The following is a 23,163-nucleotide window of genomic DNA, read 5'->3' as shown; positions in this document are numbered from 1 at the left end:
AAAAAATCTGTATACGCTGCTATATATCCTGAAAATAATAGCTGTTGTATCTATCTTTCCGTGTCCTGATAGTTATCAAAAAAAAAAAAAAAAAAACGTGTATGCAACCCTATTCCAAAAGAATTGGTCCCAGATCCTATTAAATAGGATCTGTAGTTTAACCTCTACACGACCAAAATAATTGGTCCCAAATCCTATTAAATAGGATCTGCAGTTTAACCTCTACATGTTCCTGAAATTCAAGAACCAAATTACTACAGTATCTCCACCTTGGCGACCATTTCAAGACATCTACCAGCACATATATCTCCACCTTGGCATGAAATCCCAAGCAAAGTAACCTGCTCGTCGTCGTCCTCCTGGCCTCCATTGCCCCAAAGGGCCCACCCTCATGGGGTATCAACATTGAGAGAGTTTTATCAAGTTGAGGCAATGCTCCAACTTGACCCCGAGTACCACCTTTGTCAACATATCAGCCGCATTCTCCTTAGTATCCACCTTCTCTAAAATCACGATTCCGTCCTCCATGATATCCCTGATAAAGTGGAACCTGACATCAATATGTAGTCCTCGCATGGTGAACATGATTCTTTGCCAAATGGATGGCACTCTGACTATCACAAATAACTGTAATATCCCTCTGAGTAACACCCAAATCATGTCAGATTTATTCTATTTAAGTGCAACAAGGGCTGAAGGACAGGCCGGTTTGGATTCGAAATTCTACTGGATTATTTTCGTCAAAATCTGTTTTGGAGGTAGTTCGGGCTCATCACCAAATAAATAGGAAATGAAATGTGATCTGGAGTTTGAAATGTCCTCACAAAATTCAGTTTTTTGGGTGGAAACTTGTTCATCGCATTTGTCTTCTGGATGAAGTTAGAAAACGGAGGAACTTATCATTGGCTTCTATTTGTTCTCTATGTAGGTGTGGGGAAGAAACCTTCCAACATCTTTTCATGGATTGCAAAGTAACCACTAAAATTTGGCGTCACTTTGTTGCTAATTATGGTACTTAAATTCCTATGATTTTCGGGTTGGCTCAATTCCTTAGCTAATAAGTTGGGAAATCTGGTTCGCAAGGAACTTAGCAATTTTTTAAGGACATGTACTGACTGCCAGGGTCATTATTTCTAAAGTACAAAATTTGTTGTCTCAAATTTCTTTCATTCATTCTCCTCATAATCAAACCAGGAATCGTCTTATTTGGGTTAAATGGGAAAGACCGCCAATGGGGTTCTTGATACTAGAAAATTTTAGGATTTTAGCGAGGGTCAAAAACCACGCAAATACCAAAAATACCGCCACTATAGCAATAGTGATGGCCAAGTGTAACGCCACTATTGGTGGCGTAGCTAAAGGCCATATGGAGGCCTATAGTGGCGGTCAAAAACCGCCGCTAATTGTATTACCGTCACTATAGATATAAATGTGGCCGCCGCTAATTAGTTTTTTACCGTAGCTATAAATCCCTCCTATGATTTTGTAACGCATTTCCCAATTCAAATTTTCTCTTCTGTTTGGATCTATATAACATTTTATACAAAAATAGAGGATTATATAAGAGAGTAAGAATTAAACCACTATTATAGTGTTCAAATATTTGGAAAAATGACATGCATCAATAAGCAAATCTTTTGCTCAATTAGATCAAGGAATGTATAATGGGCCACACCAAAAATGTATTTGTTGAGACTTCTGTTAAGAACATATTCATAGACGAGTAAACTTTCTTCTCCTTCCAGTGAGAAACCCAAAAGCCTAACAAGATTTCGATGTTGAAGCTTAAGCAGCAACATCACTTTGTTCTTGAATTCTTGTGAACCTTGTCCTGAATTCCTAGAGAGCCTCTTCACTGCTATTTCTTGCCCATCTACAAGCTTATCATACACAAGGTTAATAACAATTGGCTAAGAGATCGAAGAAGAAAAAAATATATTGCTCAACCAAGTCCATCCTCACTTCACAGTCATCAGTAGTAAGAAAAACCAAACTCAAATTATTGCAAATTAATTCAATTATCCTTAAAATAAATAAATAATAGATGTGTGTCAAAATATATAATTATTATTTACCTTATATACTGCACCAAATCCACCTTCACCAAGTTTATTTTCATCGATAAAGTTGTTTGTGGCAACTTTGATTGTGCCCAAATCAAATTCCAAGGACTCTACGCCTCCAATCACGTCTTTGAGCAGATGTAACTATAAACGATCACTATAGATATACAAAGGAAAAAAAAAAAAGAAAAAAAATTAAACCATAAAACAGAAGCATGGAACAAATGGGCGAACCCAGCACATACAGGGTAAGTTTAGTACATGTCAAGCAATTTTGATTTATAATTTGTACGACGCGTTACTAAGATAGTAAAATGGTGGGGTGTGTGGCACAAATAAACAACCTTGTCAGTGCTGGTTTTGTTTCACAATTAGTCCATGACAGATAAGAGTGTGAACGGATAATTAGAGGATAAAAAGGCACCACAAAGACAAGATTTCACACTTATCAGTTTCGTGCTAAACACAAAACATCATTCTGCGCCAAAAGGGTACCATGAATTGGAAACTTCCTGCTGTCTAAACGGTCTTAAGTTGACTTATTAGAGCACTAATGAATACATTGGTGATTAAAAGCTATGCCATGTGTTCACATTGAGAGCTTATAACAAGCACTACAAAAATAATGCTTTTTAGGGACCCATTCTCAGCGACGGCCAAAATAGGCGTCACTGTAGAACACAGTTGAGCGCCAAATACCGAAATTTCGCAAAAAAAAAAAAAAAAAAAAAAAAAAATTCTCTCTCCTTTATCAACAGATTTTGTGAAAACCTTTCTCTCTCTCTCAAGTTCATCACAGCTCCTCTACATCTAGGGTTTCGATTTCCATTCTAATAGGTTTCTCTCTCTCTCTCTCTCTCTCTCTCTCTCTCTCTCTCTCTCTCTGTATCAAGCTCCTCTTCACATTTTCTGGAGTTTTGAGAATCGAAATCGCAGATTTCAAAGTTCTTTGAGTTTTTGAGAATCCAAATCACTCTCTCTCTGTGTGTATTAAGTTCCTCTTCACAGTTTTTGGAGTTTTGAGAATCAAAATCTGCTCTGAACATCTTTTCTTCACATTCTCTGAAGTTTTGAGAATCGAAATAGCAGATTTCGTAGCTCTTTGAGGTTTTAAGAATCCAAATCGCAGAATGAGGTATGATTCTAATAATAAGATTTATTCTATTTCTTTCTCCCATCGAATTCGATAGATTTATGATTTAGGATTATTTTTTTGCAGATTTCGTAGCATTTGGGGGAGATTTTTTATCAGAGATTGCTTGAACCTGAGCTATGTTTGCTGTAGGATTTGGGGGAGATTTTCAATAGAGCTTGCTTGAATTTGAGCTAAGTTTGCTGGTTTTAAAGATCAAGATAAACAATATTACTCAATTAGTAGGTACAATCTTGAAACTCCAGATTCTGTATAATTGATTTGAGATGTGGTAGATTTGAGAGTTTTTTGTTTGTTTGATTAGTAGGTACTATGTCTTTGTTGTTGGCATCAATGCAATCACTTCCCCTGATGATAACCTCATGCATGGAAACTTGGTTTATGAAGCTTTAGTTGATATGTTTTATAAACCATGGAAGTTCAGTTCAATTCCATTCATTAGTTCAGGTTAGATCCAACCTATGTATCATAGGTTGAGTTATCTTGTCATCCATGCTTATTACAGCAAGGTCCCGTTGTGACAATAGGATCTCAGAACAGGGTGTTTAGGTTGTAATCAATGTATTTCAATCTAATCTTAGATGGTACACCTCTTGTCAAGCATGGTTCTGATCTCTCCCCATGATGTTTTAATTTTGATATATGTAGACTGTTTTTAGTGATAATCAGTTTGCTTTGAATTGTTCTTTAATTTGGCTAAACCCCTTCCTTTGTATATATATATATATATCTTTTTAATGTATTTCAACTATTGTCCTGAATTTGGATTGATGTGTTTGCAGTGCTTAGTCCACGTGTTGATGGCATGGTTTCCAATCATTTATTTAGTTATGTTATAGTTATTGGGTGATTTTATATTGCAGTGTACTTCCTTTAATACAATTTAACCATTGTGTCTCATTGACTGCTAACACTTCATAATATGATCACATATGCAACTTGAGCCATACTTGCTTATGACCAGCACTGATAAAGTTGTTTATTTGTGCCACACACCCCACCATTTTACTATCTTAGTAGCGCATCGTACAAATTATAAATCAAAATTGCTTGACATGTACTAAACTTACTGTCCAATCCTACTGGCAGATTAGTTTGTCATATAGAGGTATAACTTTCAAACACATTAACTAGGGAGGTGGAAGCTCTTGTGGATATGAAATGGCAGCAGGTGACTGCTGTTATGACACATGGCTGCCAAGTAGAAATGAGCACATGTGGGATGGTGGTGGAAAGTACCACTGACAATGACCCTAGTAGAATGGTGAGAAGAGGATTTGGATTGAGAAGGAAGAAATAATCTGAAAATGGCCCGACAAAGTATATTTTTCTTGACAGATTTGATGGTAAAAATGGATTCAAGTTTCCTACCCGTGTATATGATGATGACCCTTGGGCTTATAAAATTGGAAATAGAACAATAGCCAAAATTCCAACAATCTTGACCTCAAGTGAAATTTCAGCAAATGGTCTAACAGCTCTATGGTTCTATTATTGACCGACTGAACACTCAAAACCATAATCAGAGCTTGAAGTTTTTCAGATTTTGGAGATCTTACTACAACGAGACTTGTATAGGCAGAGGTTTCAAACATTTTGATTCCCCTCCAAGTCTACTAAAAATAATATGGGAGTTTTTAAGATCATAAATGGACTTGGTGTGCTGGTTTATTAGTTTAGATCCTTATTAGAACCCAAATCCATGATCCAAATTTGAAGTTATTTGATTGTATGGATCAATTTTCTGGACTGATCTGATCCATTACTTTAACCTATGCTGGAAAGTAGAGATGAAATTATATGGCTTGCTAGGGGTCCAGACTCAATAGCTAAAAGGCTCAAAGGATATGTTCAAAATGGATATAGGTTTCGAACCGTGTATAAAGAAAAGGGACGCATGAGTCAAAATAGTGGTGTTGCAGTCACTGCAAATACCACAAGTTATGCAAGTGCTAGGGATACAAGGCCTATTACAAGAGACTTAGTATATTATGGGCGTTTAACTGACATTGTCGAGTTGACGTATTCTCAACGTCTTAAATTTGTATTGTTTAAATGTGACTGGGTTGATGTAAGGGCCCAAGGAAGAGGGATTAAGATTGATGAGTTTGGATTCACTCTTGTGAACTTCACACGATTGTTATTCGAAGGATCTCATCCATCTGATGAACCATATGTGTTAGCATCTCAAGCAGAGCAAGCTTTCTATGTGCAAGATCCCCTTGAACTAGATTGGCAAATTGTGATCAAGACTAAACCAAGGGATTTGTTTGATATGAATGGCGAATATATTGAAGATGATGATGTGGTTTGGGAGAATGAGCCATTCAAAAATCAACACTTACGGGTTTTGGAACGAGATGATGATGATGCTGATGTTAGTTGGGTTAGGGAAGATGTGCCTAGAGAAACAGTGGATGCACATCCTCAATTGTTCTCTTCGCAACTCGTTTCTTCTATTGAATTTGTTGACAATAAAATTGATTCAGATTTTGATGATGATTGTTGATACTAGAATATTTGTTGTAATGGTGACACTTATAATGATTGTTGGTTATGTTGTAGCTTTTTTTTTTTTTTTTTGAAGTTCTAATCTTTGTTGTAATGACGAGGAGAGTTTGTGGTAAAAATACTTGGTTTGCACTCTACCTTTTGGAGTGTAAATTAGATTTCAGAATTTGTATTCCCTATTTACTCAACCATCTCTTATACAATGTTTGTGTGGTCATTCTAATTTGAAAAGATTAGCATATTGAATTTTTTTCATCATTTAAAGCCTTTTGGCTTGATTGCTTGACCGTTTGATTTATTGTATCTATTGCAGTTGAATGATCTTTAGATTTTCACTGTTGTGCGTGTTATCTTCCAACTTGTTGAAGAGATCCCTTGCATTTCCGCAATTGTAGTTGCTCTACCTTCTAAGGATAGGTGAGAAATGGTGAGAGAATGATAGATATATTTAGTTGATTTTATTTTTCTTTTTTTTATTCCTTTTAATCTATGACCCAAAGGCCAATGCCCTTCCGCTTCTTTTGTTGTTGCTGTTGTTGTTCATGGAAAGTAAAATTAGTTGATTGGGGGTATCAATGGGAACCAATCTTATCCTCTATTGGGAGAACAATCATTTTGCCCTTGACACTAAACACCTAATTAATAAGCAAACTAATTCAAACTAGTACTCTCTCATCTTCTCTTGAATGATAACTAGAAGTTAATGATCTATTGTTGTTATTATAGGTACTTTTGTGTTATGGAAAATTGAGAGCCTTTGTTGAATTCAGACTTAATAGGTGGGTTATGGATATTGGGTGGGAAATTAACTCACTGTGAAATCAGGTTCTAGGTCATTCCGCACATCATAATTATTTTTGTCTCTTGTTATTTTACATCATGTATTTCAATTTTCTTCTTCTTGGTGTGGGATTCTAGCATTTCAATTTTTTCTTGGAATTGTAGTTCTTGTGTTTGGTATGCTCCTTATGCCTAATTATATAGAATGAGGGAAGAGGGGGCTTGGCCAAACCAAACTCATGGTTGAAAATACCAGAATGCATTCGTCTATACATATTGATATCGACTGAGATTGATACAAAGCATTGATCTAGAAACAATGAATGGGGTTACAAATCAGAGTATCCTGTAATATAACACACATTTATTATAGGGTCTGGTGTGTTATCTCATAGCCAAGCACTAAGGCCAAATCCAACATTTTATCCTTATCTTTTCTTTTAGAGTTTGGAATTTATTTTTTTCCTTTTTTAATCTTTTATGCAGCAATTCTTGAAGCTAACATAGAGCACATTCGATGGAATAATTTTTTAGATGTATTCTTGCATCCTAAGGGGTTAGGTTCAATTTCTTAGAAGCACTAACAAGGTACATCGGCCATTTACAACTTTTAAATAATATGGTGGGGCTGCAAGGCACTCTTGACAATTTCAAACTAGAGCCACCAATTAGTTGCAAAATGTAGAACATAACTGATGTTATAGGCGGCAGAAATCATACTGTAACTATGATGAGAGTTATACACTATAATCCTAAAACTTATAAAATAGTAAAAAATAAGTGCCAAGTAAATAACCTAAATTCCTAGTACATTATTTTGAGTGAATTGGATGTTAGAGTACTTTTGTAGTTTTATATATACACCCATAACGCTTTGGAAATTCAGATTGAAGTGAGAGCGAGTGGATCAAGTGTCAACACATATTCTAAGAAATATACTATGAATTATTTTCCTCTACATGTCTGTAAAGGGCCCATGAAGGGATTTTATGCCCGTGATGTTAATTATTAAATCTGTGATAAAAAACTGTGTTTTTGCACACTATTCTAGATTTGATGCTGTATGCATGCATGTATCCAAACACAGTTGATTTTAAAGTTAAGGACATCCTATAGAAATGCCAAATTGAGAATCGAACCCCAATGCAATAATTATTATGAATTATTTTAGGAGTTAGGATATTGATTAGTGGTCTTTTATAAATAAACTAATAACTTTTTATAGATAGATTTATGATTTATTGTATGAAATTTTATATTTGTTTTTTCATTAAAATAAATTACTTATAATTTATAGAATATTGGCATTTCGTATTGATTTTATTTTGATTTTGGTTAGTTTGATTCCAATGGAATTTGATTCACAATCAACAGGTAACCATGAAAGGGGCATTATAAGTGGCATTATTATTATACTCCCTTTTGAACATTCTGTTGCACGTTACATTTGCAGATGGAACCTGGACAAAGTTCATTTGGTGAGAGGACAAAGTCGAAGAGAAAAAGAGGCCGCACTCGATACCTCTCATTACAGAATCTAAAGTCAGGAGAAAGGTTTGAAATAATGCGAGATAGCCATGGACAGCCTGTGGGGAAGCATGTGGCTAAGCTCCAAAGATACTTGGGTATATTGGCTCGAGATGGCCATATGTTTCCCCTTGACATCCTTGATTGGCATGCAATGCCAGAATCAATGAAGGAAAATGCATGGCAAACAACATTGGTAAAAATTAATTATAATATAATATTAGATAATTTATGAGTTTAGCATTGAACAATTTTGACTCATAATTTTCAATTGATTTTGATACAGGCCAAATTTGATATCCCACCCACGCTTAAACAAGTTGTGTTACAATCTATTGGCAAGAAGTGGAGGGATCATAAATGTAAGTTGAAAATCAAATTTTATGATAAATATAAAAATGATGCAATTCGATGTGCCAATCGTCCATCCCATGTTTTGGAGGCTCAATGGTATTCTCTCGTAGCCTTTTGAAATTCGGAGGAGGAGCAGGTACATTTATATTTGAAATTTATACATATTGAATTATGAAAAGTTGCAAACAAATTATAAGGTACTCTATATCTCATATATTTAACTTCTCACAAATTATTTAATGTACAGTCCCGAAGTCATAGAAATAAGGCAAATCGTGCTCAACAGACAATGACCCATACAATTGGGACGAAGAGTATAGCTTGTATTAGATATAATGAGGTATATATATATTTTTATTATGTTGTCTATCAATTCCGTGCCCAATTATTTATATTATAAACTAATCTTGTTGTCATTGTCTGAATGTGATGCACATAGAAATTAAAGAGTTTAACGAATACTGAGCCAAGTCGAGCAATCTTATTTCTCATGACACACAAATCCAATGATTTGACCACGATAGAGAAGATTGTAAGTTTAATTTTAAATAATTTTCATCAAGCATTAATCAATTATGTTAATATCTGAATTTAAAGATACTAAGCATGTTTAAAATATTTTGCAGGACAAGATAAAAGAACTTTTGAGTTTATTACCAGAAGACTCTCAAGACATTACAGGTCGAAATGATGTATTATCTCAAGTCTTGGGTCCTGATAGACATGGTCGTGTTCGTGGTGTCGGCCTGGGACCGACTCCTAGCAAATTATTTGCATCATATACTGAAAATTCCTTTAGCGATTCTGTTGAGGTACATAGGTTGAAGAAGAAATTAGAGTCTTTGGAGCAACAACAGATTGTGAGAGATGCTGAGGTGGAGAGACTCAAGGAATTGATCATTACTCTAATGAGAAAAGTAAATTCTCACCGATAATAGAATATGTTGTGTTTTAAAATATTTTATTAATAAATAAATATTTATTTATATGACTAATTTGATTAATGTATACGAATTGTAGGTTGATGAGCAACACAATCAACTCGACAATGATCAGTGTCCACAACAACAACCATGATAGATAGCTTTTGTTTTTTGAGTGATAAACTTGGATTATAAGCATCAAACATGGATTTATAAGCATTGACTATTAATTCAATCGACTTATTTTTTTGTTGTACTTGTCTCTTAACTAATTTGATTTACTAAGTAATTGTGTTAATTGACAGGTTGTATAAAAATAGGTATTTAATTATAAATAATTTTAAAATAAAATAAATTAAAAAATAAATAAATCTTATTAGTGGTGGCCATTATAAGCATTCAAAATTGTATTTATAGCTACGCTAAAAACCTAATTAGTGGCGGTTTTTAACCATCGCCATAGATCTCACTCATATCTATCGTGACGGTAATATATCAATTAGCGGCGGTTTTTGACTGTCACTATAGAACTCACTTATATCTATAGCGACGGTAATACAATATATTAGCAGCGGTTTTTGACCGTCACTATAGGTCTCACTCATATCTATAGTGACGGTAATATATCAATTAGCGGCGGTTTTTGACCGCCACTATAGAGCTTCATATGACTTTTAGCAACACCACCTATAGTGGCGTTACACGTGGCCCTCACTATTACTAATAGCGACGGTTTTTTGGTATTTGCGACGGTTTTTGACCCCCGCTAAAAACCTAAAATTTTGTAGTGAAGTATGGACCAACTAACTCTGGCTGCTGATAGGAGTAGACAAGTCTAAGACAATTAAGCACGTGAAGCAAAAGAGATCCGGTACCCTTTTTCAGAGTAACAATATTGGTCATAAAAAGCATCAAGAGACACAGAGCATCTATTATGATCAAGACAGCTTCCTAGACCCAACATTTTATCAAGGATAATGTGAGGTTTAAAACTTTTGCTCATCAGCCAACTCACGGCTAAGATCACTATTCACCAAGTACTCCTTTCTAGATCTAATTGGCATGCATTGTTGGGTTCTTTCATTTTGCATTATTTGGTATTGCCTCTTAATCTAATATACATATGTGGTATGGTAGAAGTTTACATCAGATAAAGTAAATGTAGAAGTTCTATTGAAGTTATTTAGTTGGTCTTTACCTGTGTTGGTAGTGTTGTTTCATGTTTTTTGCTAGTTGTATTGAAGTAATTGTCTCTTTGGTTGGAATGTAGTAAATGTTGATAACAACCATCTATCATATAGTAAATCTTTGGTGGTAGCATTCCAAATCGTCTTCGTCTTCATTTGAAGCTTAGTCCAAGTCTTCCACAATCTTACATTCTGTTGTTAGGGATGCCAAGGATCTACTTCTGTGATTATTCTTCTACGATCAAAATTATTGTTGGTTGGGCAGCTCAAGGTCTACTTTTGTGATGTTCTCTCTAAAGTTGTGACGTTTTGCTTGTAAGTTTTGCTAAATGGCTTAAGATTCATATGCTGCTTCCATTTCATTGACATATTTGACATCAGTGGAGTACAGAGCAACATGATACCCATCCATTCCCTATAATAAGGTTAAGGTAATGATCCAATTTCTATTGAATCTCTCTATGTAGAAGTAGCTCCTATACCATATATTCAAGCTTATTCTTTTATTTTTTAACTCAACCCACATTTGACATTTGTTTGTAGAAGCTCTTTTGCTACCTTCCCCCGCCCCCCATAAAAAGGTCTTGGGTTGTTCTGGTAATATATTGCTTTCTAAGTAGTTAATCATCTCAACTTACCAAGTTCTCTATTTAGCATCTATTGTTATTTTCAATGCTATTTTGGGTTTGATGGCATTAAGAAAGATTTTACTGACTGTTTTTTTTCTTTCATATCATGTATGAGACAATTCTCCCATCTTTTTACAGATGATACAACTTAAATTCATATAAAAAAAGAATATTTCTGTTTGGAGCAACTAACAGCTCTAGACTCTTCCAAAATACTCAAAACTCATCCCTCCCCTTCAACAATATGTTCCACATAGCCAAAGCACCTTCGTTATGTTACATAAAAAAAAAAAGACTGATTCATAAGCCAGGTTGAAAGATATAACATAAAAGGATAAATCAGATTAATAAATATAATTAAATAATTAAAGAAAGAAAAAAGAAAAAAAAAACAAAAAAGAAGAATTACCATTCAGCTCATGTTGATCATGATAAACATAATAATTAACTACATCACATGTGGCACACGTAAGAGAGCAGTTTCTGCAAAATGAGATGATGGTGAGAACCAGTTGTAGAGATCATGGTGGCCTGCACATTGTTGTGTTTCAGTTAATGGGTTACTAAACTATTGTATAAGAGTTTGTTCATCTGCCACGTTTAAATCCTTGTAACCAATTTTATGAAAGGTTAAAGGTGTTCTGGAATTGTCATGAATCGGATCAATCAACATTGGGTTTGGATATGGATTGGGGTATTTGGGCCATTGGATTCGATTAGATATCGAAATGGGTCCATATCAATCCTGATATGATTTTTTAGTATACTCTGATCTAATATGGATCCTATTAATTAAAATGTTTATGTATCCTAATATGTTTATGAAAATGATTTTATAGTATACTCTGATATAGAAAGTTAACTTGTATTGTTGTCTGTTGAGTCCTTTATGATATGTACCACATGTATACCTCATGTGTGAAACATCAAACATGTGAACATCTAATTATAGAGCTGACACACAAAATCGGAAAAAACTTTGAAGCGCCCATCCCTCGCTTCAAAAGTTCAGTAGAACCCTCTCTTTGAAGCGGCTTGGTAGCTTCAAAGTTGGACCCCACAAAACCTGAGTGCCCTCCATGTTCAAACTGACATGGAAAGTTGTCATTTAGTCACCCAACCTAACAACATTATCCCTAAAATGCTAACAAACCCGTTACATATCATCCCAAAACCAACTTAATCCAATGCACATCTCTATCTGGGGACAACTTACTACATGTGTATACATCATGTTCAAACTGACAGGGTAAGTTCTCACTAAGATCACACCCCAGCCTAACACAATTATTTCCAAAATGCTTACAGAAGCATAACATCATCCCAAAACCAACTTAATCCAATGCATCTCCATATGGGGAGGCTTACTATCTTCTTCGTCAATGGTCTGATTTGCTTCCGCAGGTAAGGCTTTGGACTTATGGCTTGGTTTGGTTGACATACTAAAATGCATTTTTGTGTCATGGGTTCAAGTGTAGCTTACACTCACACACACAAAAAAGATTACCCAAAGGTGTTTTTGGGCAGAAAAGTTATGACATGCCCTATATTGCTATGCACTCCATTGAAAAATTGAAAAATTGGTTCCAAACATACAAATTGTGATTCAATCTCGAAAACTGGTGCAGAAAATCATTCAAACATGCCACTTAGTAATACTCTAGTAAGGAATATTAGACTAAGTCAAAGATGGGTTCTAGAAATTAAATTCAGACTCGATTCTATCAAAAAAATTTCGGATGTGAGAAATCAGAAATAACAAATATGAAGAAAGCAAACTAGTAAGGAGAAGGCCTTTGCCAATTATCTTGATTGGAGTTATGATAATTGCCAAAGAACAAAATATCCTGATTTCTTTCAAATTCACAAACCAAAATAAATTTTCTTTTTACAATTATTCAGATTCAAAGGCAATGATCTTCTTAAACAGTCCTCATTTAATGTACAAAAGACAAAATCATCTTTAAACTATATCACAATTGCTCATTACTTCAAAGGAAAGATAAGGAAAATTCCATACATACCTCAGTTGGGATTCTGATGAAAATCTCCCCCAAATGCTACGAAATCTGGAAAAAATTAATCATAAACCATAAGTCCATTGAATTCGATGGGAGAAAGAAATCGTAGAAATCTTATTATAAAAATCATACCTCGTTCTACGATTTGGCTTCTCAAACCCTCAAAGAGCTACGAAATCTCCAATTTCGATTCTTAAAACTTCAGAGAATGTAAAGAGGACATGAGACGAATTTAATATATATATATATATGGGAAATGTTCAGCAACAAACATTTTGACAAACATTTTGGCAAAACATTTTTCAAAATATGGGTTAGAGGTTTTGAAATGGGCTGATTTTTGGTGAGGATGATCTCTACGGTGAGGGGATCATCATCACCAAAAATCAGCCCATTCCAAAACTTATAACCCATCAAAAATGACTTACAAAAAATGGACGGTTCACAATTTTTCAACTTGTAAACATGGGCTAGAAGTTTTGGAATGGGCTGATTTTTGGTGAGGATGATCTCCTCACCGTAGAGATCATCCTCACCAAAAATCAGCCCATTCCAAAACCTCTAACCCATGTTTTGAAAAATGTTTTGCCAAAATGTTTGTCAAAATGTTTGTTGCTGAAAGGGACCCTATATATATATATATATAGAGAGAGAGAGAGAGAGAGATTTCGATTCTCAAAACTTCAGAGAATGTGAGGAGGAGATGAGACGAACTTGATACAGAGAGAGAGAGAGAGAGAGAGAGAGAGACCTATTAGAAAGAAAGATTTCCTCCATTAACATCGAAACCCTAGATGTAGAGGAGATGAGATGAACTTGATACACACACACACACACAGAGGGGTTTTTAGCGAAATTTCATTACATTTCGCACGCAACCGTGCTCTATAGTGGTGCCTATTTTTAGCGAAATATTCATGAAATGAATATTGATGGCTCGAGTCTTGGCAATCCTGGCCATACAGGGGCTGGTTTTATTTTTCATTCTCCTCATAATTAGACCAGGCATCGTCTTATTTGGGTTAAATGGGAAAGACCGCCAATGGGGCTCTTGAAATGAATATCGATAGCTCGAGTCTTGGCAATCCTGGCCATACAGGGGCTGGTTTTATTTTTCGTGATGAAGAGGGGGAGTTGGTCAAGGTTGGCAGTGCTTATTTGGGTCTTGGCTCGAATAACTTTGCAGAATTCAATGCTCTCTTGTTAGGCTTAAAGCTTATCCCTCTTGTTGGCGTTAAGGTATTGATTGAGATAGATTCAAGTCTTCTTGCTAATGCTATTAAACGTGGGAATCACCCTTGGATGTTGGAAAGTTCCCTTTACAATTGTTTGTCAATGTTGAATGAGAGAGAATGGGATATTAGACATGTCTTCAAGGAGGCTAATGGGTTAGCGGTTCTTACTTCTACATCTAAAATGTCCTTTGTTTTTTATTCTGTAGATCATTTGCCATTATTGGCTTGCAAGGTTTTTGTTGGGGACAAATTCGGTCTCCCAAACATCTCGTTTTCCTTTATTATAATATTTGTTTTCTTATTAAAAAAATAATATTGACATAAATTTTTTATTTATAAAAATAAGGGTTAATTTGTATTTTTAACCCTCTTTGTAGAAAGTATTTTTGATTTTTTAATCCAAGAAAAGAATAAATCATGAATAATTTGAAGAAGTCCAAAAGTTGCAAATTTTTTCAAGGAGTTTGATTGGACAGAAGCTTTAATCATTTTTTGTATGATTTATATCACAAATGAAGTCAATTTAGCGAGAATATGGATTTGCTGTTTTGAATGTGATATGCTAAGCTGATGAACCAATGGCATGCAGCCACGTTTATTTGAAAAAAGCAAGTAAAATCCAAACGAACAAGCCGTTACAAAATTTTCTCCCAAATTTTTTTCTCCATTAACCAATCATTGTTGCTTTTTAAAACACATGTCTGCATGCCATTGTATCATTAGCTTAGCACATAAAATTAGGAAGCGAGCAGATCCTTTGTAGCCCGTTTTCTCTGTGGCACTCTGTAGTTATTTTAGACGGTTCAGATGTGTGCCACATCATCAATACAGTTATATTTTACCATTTAAATTTAGAAGTTTTTTTCACCGTCAATTTTCAAGCACATAATTAGAGAAAAAAATGATTTTTTTTTCTTAGACCTGATCTGAATCATGAGTACAAGAAGATTGAGTTGTTGTTTTTGTTAAATGCGATGTTCTATGGATTCTAGAACAAGAGTTACAAAGAGCTATATCAGAGCTGCTCCCAGTTAGGACTTAAGAGAAGAGTGTAACTTGGAAAATTTGCTAAAATTATGAAACAGACTCTCACAATTCAAGGAACATTTTAAAAAGAGATTTTTTAGGTATTATTTCGACGGATTGTGGCTTACATGGCATATATTGAGGTGTTAGTGGAAGAGGTGCATAGACTCATAACCAAATTAATAAAAGATTAGAATTCCCCTTTACTGTCTCATAAATAAATAAAAAAAAATCACTTTCTTTACCTTTTAAGGTTTTAACTCTTCAAAAGGGTCCTTGAACCGAGATGTATTATCACATTTGCAATCCATTGTCCCCGTCCCCAACCCTCCCCTAGATTTTACAGAAAAACTTAGATAAAAAGAAAATCAAATACTTTTGTTGGGCTTGATCCAAGGTTTTGGAAATAGATAACCATTGAATTTTGATAGAAATCGTAAAATTTAAAATTAAAATTCAAAAGTTAAAAAATAACATTTTTTAAAGATCACATCATTTTTTTAATTAGATTTGAGGTGACACGTAATAGAGAGCTTGTAAGCAAATGGTTAGTAAGGAAAGAGAAAATGAAATTCACACTTTCATGAATCTTTGGTTGAAGGTAAAGATCTATTTTGCCATGGACAACCAACCAAACACACCAAACTAGAAATTTCAATTCACAACATTTAATGCAGGAAAGTTACTGTATATCAGTTTAATGATAGTAGGCATCACTATTAGATAATTGAGTGGAGCACATGCTAACTTTAATTAACGTGACGCATGGCATTACTCATCACCACTAACTAGAGTGACGACTTGATAAAACTGGAGTTCCTACAATGTGGGTCGTCAACCTTACTAGGTTCTGTGGTCATTCTTTCTATCTCAACTAGGAACCTTTCCATCGTGGGCCCCTCCAAAGTTATAGGAATCACAACACCATCATCTCCTCTGCTATTTCTTGATGTTACGTAGAACGTTATCATCCCATTAGCTGCCGTATTTGCAGGCCCAGCATATACTGCTTTACCCCACCCAAAATCCACGTCACCAAGCCCTGCACGTGTCAAATCAGATACTATAAAAGCTCGCACGGTTGCAAAGAGGGGCCTACCCTTGATCACCATCAGATCTGCCACTGATTGCATGTAATCTTCTTCATTGGCTCTACTCTTTGCTTTCTTCACCAAATCCAACGCGTAACCTAATGAATCCCCACAAAGATTCTCAGCCTTGGTCAACGCTGCTGGATATACGAACGCATTACCATAGAATCCAGAAGGTAACGCTCGATGATTCTTCCCACGTGCGTTCACAATGCAGTAGAGACGGACTTCTTCGTTTGGATCGAACTCAAGTGCTATGGTGCGGCATCGCCATATGCATGCGGTGATTAGTTCGTACTTTGAGCACGTGCGGAGATGAGGTGGCAAGTTCTTTCGTAGAACTGATAGTTCTTGTGGGCCAAAGAAGACAGATCGGTGAACCATCTCATTAACGAGTGCACTCTTGGTGTTGGGTTGGAGCACCTGATCATCGTACTCATGATGCACGCATGTCACACGTGGTGGGTCACGTGCGTTGAGGAGTTCTCTCTGCCAAACGGGTTGAACTGATGGGGTGGTTGCCCCATGGGCCATTTCAGTTAATGCGGTCAAGAATTGGACCAAACCCGGACCATCACACATGGTGTGGTTTAGGCGAAGAGCAAAAATGAATCCACCACACAACAGACGGGTCACCTGCATACGTTTTAATTTATTAAATTAAGAGAAGTCATTTGTGAGAGATATTTCCTTACAGAAAAGTCACTAATCCAGCTAATTAAGCCTAATGAGGGTAGTTTTGTAAATTGAAAATGCCCTAAATACATATTATTCATGTTATTGGTCAATCTCAGATTTTGTAATATCGCGAATTGACATTTTTCAAAAAAAAAAAAAAAATTCAAATCAAAGTAAAAGATGTAGTTTTTGATTATTTATTTTTTATTATTATCTTTTTTAGTGATTAGTATTGGCCTAATTACCGACGGGTTCATAAAATCAAGTGGACCACGGGCCCATGGTATTTTGATTGGGCTCAACTAACCAAAGCATGTTGGTTCGGCAAATCGAACCATGTAGATTTGCAATAATTTTTTAATTGGTAACAATTTATTATATACACATATATATACAATCGTACTTATAAATTGTACTGAAGTCTATATATGCATAAGCGACCAACCTAATGAACCGGTCTAGGAATCAAAGAAAACCAAAAAACAAATTATCTCTACCTACTCCTACAATCAGAATTCATTTTAGAGTAGCGAACCACAAACTTGAATTCAATCCGAGTTCATTGACTTATGAATAATGAATTTTTGACTCACTCACATGACATACTCAAAATACTCTCCTTATGTGGCATGTGCTAGAACCATAGATCTATTTGCCCCGGGATACACAATTAGAAATATTTACGGGGATGTGCTTATGTGTATCCCGACACAAAAAGATCTATGGTTCTAGTACATGCCACGTCGGAGAGTATTTTGAGTATGCCACAGATTATCAGGACTCTTGAATTATATGTAATTATTTCTATAACAGACTTATAGTGATACACCTCTAGTTTTGATGAATATTTGAGATAGAGTGATTGTTTGCTCACAGTGCTCACAGACCAACAGCGTTTTGGGCTTGATCAATGGTGTTGAAAATGGACGGTTACTGAGCTTGATCAATGGTGTTGGTCTGTGAGCAAATTTGCTCACAGCGTTGTGAGAAAAAAATCTCAGTTGAGATACCATTAGTCACTATCATCGCTTAAGGACAAACCAAAAAATGTTCTAAATTTACTCATCTTCAACCTCTTGTGAAAAGGATATTGTTTTTCTCATTTTTCTTAAAACTACTTAGGTACCATTTGTCACTCCCTTTTCTTAAAGACAAACAGAAAAATGATCTAAGTTTACTGATCATTTCCAACCTATTGTAAGAAAGATATTGTTTTTCTCTAAAAATCCACCTTCCGCAATTAGTCTGTAAAACTTTAAACACTCCTCTTCAATCTCAAGATTCAATCTTCAAACCTCAACAATAAGAGAGAATTTTGAGGAAATTGAAGATGACAGATTTTTTAAAAGAAACTGTAAGGATTTTTAGCTTACAAATAACACTAATTACTAACACAAACCAAGCTGCTGATGGTAGGGCGAGTGAGGCAAAAGCAATATAGTAGTTACCTGAATTAACAGCAGAGGACAATTAAGGATACCTCCGGACCCCGGAACATCGTAAAGGAGCTCCTCAAAGCACGAGAAAGGTGGTTGAAGTGCGTCACCGAATTGTGCCATTCTAAAATCCGCATCCGCCTCTATGAATATTATACCTTCCCCAGTGCAATCCACGACAAGCTTCCGGCCTGGCCATTCCCTAAGTCTTCCCGCGAATGGGTAATAAAAACTAGCGCTTTAGCAATCGCATCTTTAATTACATCGACAGGGTCTCTCCCTCCCATTGACACATTGTTTCTATAAAATTGTATAATAGGAATTTGAAAACGAAAACCCTCTTGGTCATCGATATCTGATAGCTGCTTGAACTCATGGGGTGTGGGCTTAGCGGGTTTAATTAATTCGGGCTCATGCCTTCTTACCTTGAACATTAGAGGAGAAGTCGAGGTTTCCATTCTGAAAATTGGGAGAACAAAGAGGGATAAATGTAGTGTTTGTAGTGAATTTGTGTTGGTAGACTTAGGGGTTAAGACACTTATTTATAGAAACCTAAGAAAAAGATTGACGTGTGATATGGGCAAGTTTGGAAAACGTTTATTTATTTTTATTTGTGCGAAGGAGCTTGATAAGGACAGATATGGTTGAAGAGTCGTGCCGGGGTGGCGCAGAATTTACAACCTCCAATATACAATTAAAAGCCCCAACCGTGAACTGATACTAGAAAAGTCCTTTCATACACACAAAAATATTTGGATATCTATGTGGCTTTGTGTAGTTATTTTAAACGGTTGAGATGTGTCCCACATCATCAACATGGTTACATCTTTCCATTTAAATTTAGAAGTTTTATCATTGGTCATTTTGAAACACATGATTAGAGAATAAGGTCCAATTCATTTGAACTTCAAAAGTCAATTTTTTTTTGTTTTTAATTCAAAAAAGTCAGGTAAATAAAGTTCGTTTGGGTATTTTTGACTCTCATGAATTTCAATTGAAATCTAAAAATAGTTCTTACAAGAAATCGTTTAAGAGAAACTTCTTCAAATGAATTTTATGGGAAGTCAAAAATGTAAAACGGTTCAAGTGTAATTATCAAAATACCCTTCATCTTTAATCAAAATTTTCAATCAAACTTAATCTTAAAGAATGAAATGAGATTATTAAAATACCCTTTATCTTTACCAAAATATCCTTCATCTTCTAAAATACCCTTCATTTTTGTCAAAATATCTTTGATCTTTAATCAAAATTTCAACCAAACTTAACCTTAAAAAATAAAAATAAAAATTATCAAAATACCCTTCATCTTTACTAATTATCAAAATACTATTCGTCTTTCAAAATTTCCTTCATTTATACTAAAATATCCTTCATCTTTAATCAAAATTTCAATCAAACTTAACCTTTAAAAACAAAACGAAATTATCAAAATACCCTTCATCTTAATTAAATTTCCAATCAAATTTAACCTTAAAAAATAGAAGGGACTTATCAAAATAACATTTTTCTTTACCAACATACATTCATCTTTACTACGAAGATCAAAACCAATTCATCATCACTTCTTGATTACCAAAATACCCTTCATTTTTATGTGACTGTTGGATTGTGTATTATGCAGGTATTTTCTTTATCATATGTTCATTTTTAAGTTGATAGAATTATAAAATTTATAATTTTATTTAAATTGAAAATAATTATTTTTATAAAATTTTAATATAAATTTATTATATATATATATATATATATATTATAATTATATATTTATTAAGGTATTCTGCTTATTTTTGATCATTTTGGATGCATTATCAACATTAAGGGTATTTTGGTCATTTTGATAAAATTCTACAATAAAAAGCTATCAAACGAACATCAATTTTTGATTTATGTGCTTCTGTAAAGAACAAGCTTCTGTTAGATGTGACTTTCCAGGCTCTGAACTTCTGTTTCTTTTAGAAACTAGTTTTCTGGAGTTAAAACTAACTTCTGTAAAGAAATACCCTAAATTTTTTTATTTATTTTTCCTTTCAAATCTAATTTGAATCATGAGTAAAAGATGACTGAGTTGTTGTTTTTGTTAAATGTGATGTTTTATGGATTGTAGAGCAAGAGTTACAAAGAGGTATAGACGATCTGCTCCGAGTTAGGACTTAGGAGAAGAGCGTAACTTAGAAATCTACTAAAATTATGAAAGGGGACTCTCAGAAAAGAGTCAAGATTGTATGTATGCAAGGTGGAGGATCAAAGATTTGCTATTAAGAATTTTTGTGATAAGCTGATGAATCAATAAGATATTGCCACATGTATTGAAAACAAGTAAAATCCAAACTCTTAACGGCTCAGATATTTTCTTTCTTAATTTTCTCTCCACCAATCAATCAAGTTTGCTCTTTTTCAATACATGTGATGTCATTCCATTGATTAGCACAAATTTTTTTTAATAGCAAATCGTTGTTCAGAAGGATTGAAACCCTCTTACACCTCAATACATGTCTTGTTAGTTACAATTCAATGAAATTTTAATAAAAAAAGATATTTTAGGCATTAATTTGATAGAATGTGACTTATGTGACATATATTGAAGTGGTGGAGGATTTCAATCCTTCACCCTAGGTGCATAAGATCCAGACTTATCATTAAAAGATTAGAATTCCCCCTTTACTCTCTCATAAATTAAAGAAAAATACTTTCCTTACTTTTTAAGATTTTAACTCTTACTAGGGATCCTTGAACTGAGATGTATTATCACATGTGCAATCCAACGTCACTACCCTTTAAATTCTATAGAAAATCAAATATTTTTTTGAATTTGATTTAATGTTTTGGAAATAGACTGACTATTGAATTTTCACATACACCCTAAAATTTAAAATTGAAATTCATAATAAAAAATTACATTTTTCAAAGTTCACCAAATTTTTTCCCTTAGATTTGAGGTGACAAGTGATAACGACCTTGTGAGAAAAAAAAAAAAAACCTGGTAAGGAAAGAGAAAATGAAATTCACAATTTACTGATTTTGAATGAAGGTAAGGACCTATTTTGCTATTGACATGACCAATCGAACACGTCAAACTAGAAATTTCAATTCGCAACATTTAATGCAGGAAAATTACAGTATATCACTTGCTCGCTAACTTTAATTAACGTGACGGTTGGCATTACTCTTCACCAATAACTAGAGTGACGATGTGATAAACGTGGAGTTCCTGCTATACTGGACCTCAACCTTGGCAGGTTCTGTGGTCATTCTTTCTATTTCCACTGGGAATCTTTCCATCGTGGGCCCCTCCAAAGTAATAGGAACCACAACTCCATCCTCTCCTCTCCTATTTCTTGCTGGTACGTAGTACGTTACCATCCCTTGACTACTGGATTTGGACGCCCACCATATACGGACTTCCCCACCCAAAATCCACGTCACCAAACCCCACAAGTGTCAAATCAGATATCATAAAGGTTTGTATAGTCACAAAGTGGGGCCTACCCTTGATCACCATCAGATCTACCACTGATTGCATGTAATCTTCTTCATTGGCTCTACTCTTTGCTTTCTTCACCAAATCCAACGCGTAACCAAATGAATCCCCACAAAGCTTCCCTGCTTTGGTCAACGTTGCTGGATATACGAACGCGTTACCATAGAATCCAGAAGCGTTCACAATGCAGTAGAGACGGACTTCTTCGTTTGGATCGAACTCAAGTGCTATGGTGCGTTATCGCCATAGGTGTGCGGTGATTAGATCGAACGTTGAACACGTGCAGAGATGAGGTGGCAAGTGCTTTCGTAGAACTGATAGTTCTTGTGGGCCAAAGAAGATAGATTGGTGAACCATCTCATTAACAAGTGTGCTCTTGGTGTTGGGTTGGAGCACCTGATCATTGTACTCGTGATGCACGTATGTCACATGTGGTGGGTCATGTGCGTTGAGGAGTTCTCTTTGCCATACGGGTTGAACTGATGGGGTGGTTGCTCCATGGGTCATTTCAGTTAATGCGGTCAAGAATTGGACCAAACCCGAACCATCGCATATGTTGTGGTTTAGGCGAAGAGCAAAAATGAATCCACCACACAACAGACGGGTCACCTGCATACGTTTCCTACTTTCTTTTTTTTCGAATCATTTATAGTTTATACTAATCAAAGTAAAAGATGTAGTTTTTGATTATTTATTTTATTAATTATCTTTTTTAGGGGTTAGTATTGGCCTAATTACCATGAATCGCTATGAACCAAACTAGTTGGCGGTATGGTTTGGATGGGTTCATAAAATCAAGTGGACCACGAACCCATTGTATTTTGATTGGGCTCAACTAACCAAAGCATGTCGGTTTGGCGAATCAAAGCATGTAGATTTGGAATCATTTTTTAATTGATAACAATTTATTATAGATATTTTTTTCATTTGTTATATCTAAAAATTAATTATTATAATATTTATATCTATCGAACTTATAATTTTTTAACATTACAATGATACTTATAACTTGTATTGAATTCTATATATACATTAGCAACCAACCTAATGAACCGATCTAGGAACCAA

The 23,163-nt window shown here is 34.9% G+C and overlaps 2 long non-coding RNA genes and 2 pseudogenes across 3 annotated transcripts; 1 reads left to right on the top strand and 3 right to left on the bottom strand.

The window, feature by feature from the left end:
- Positions 1-1,559: 1,559 nt before the first annotated feature.
- On the bottom strand, positions 1,560-13,393 carry LOC147391735 (uncharacterized). Its single transcript, XR_015182613.1, has 4 exons — positions 13,281-13,393; positions 13,152-13,196; positions 2,076-2,220; positions 1,560-1,873 (listed from the first exon to the last, which is right to left on the bottom strand). It is a non-coding gene; the product is annotated as an uncharacterized LOC147391735 (long non-coding RNA).
- On the top strand, positions 2,841-8,946 carry LOC147391736 (uncharacterized). Its single transcript, XR_015183179.1, has 5 exons — positions 2,841-3,198; positions 3,283-3,441; positions 7,961-8,230; positions 8,321-8,728; positions 8,828-8,946. It is a non-coding gene; the product is annotated as an uncharacterized LOC147391736 (long non-coding RNA).
- A 2,650-nt stretch (positions 13,394-16,043) lies between the features above and the next one.
- On the bottom strand, positions 16,044-19,122 carry LOC147391734 (benzyl alcohol O-benzoyltransferase-like; annotated as a pseudogene). The gene is made up of 2 exons (XR_015182611.1): positions 18,627-19,122; positions 16,044-17,136 (listed from the first exon to the last, which is right to left on the bottom strand). The product of XR_015182611.1 is annotated as a benzyl alcohol O-benzoyltransferase-like (transcript).
- Positions 19,123-21,794: 2,672 nt separating this feature from the next.
- LOC147391733 (benzyl alcohol O-benzoyltransferase pseudogene) lies at positions 21,795-22,711 on the bottom strand (annotated as a pseudogene).
- Positions 22,712-23,163: the final 452 nt, after the last annotated feature.

This window comes from Akebia trifoliata, chromosome 11, assembly GCF_017979445.1.
Source record: "Akebia trifoliata isolate Shusen 1 chromosome 11, ASM1797944v1, whole genome shotgun sequence".
In the NCBI taxonomy this organism is placed as follows: Eukaryota; Viridiplantae; Streptophyta; class Magnoliopsida; order Ranunculales; family Lardizabalaceae; genus Akebia; species Akebia trifoliata.
This window is presented reverse-complemented; position numbering and strand designations above follow the sequence as displayed.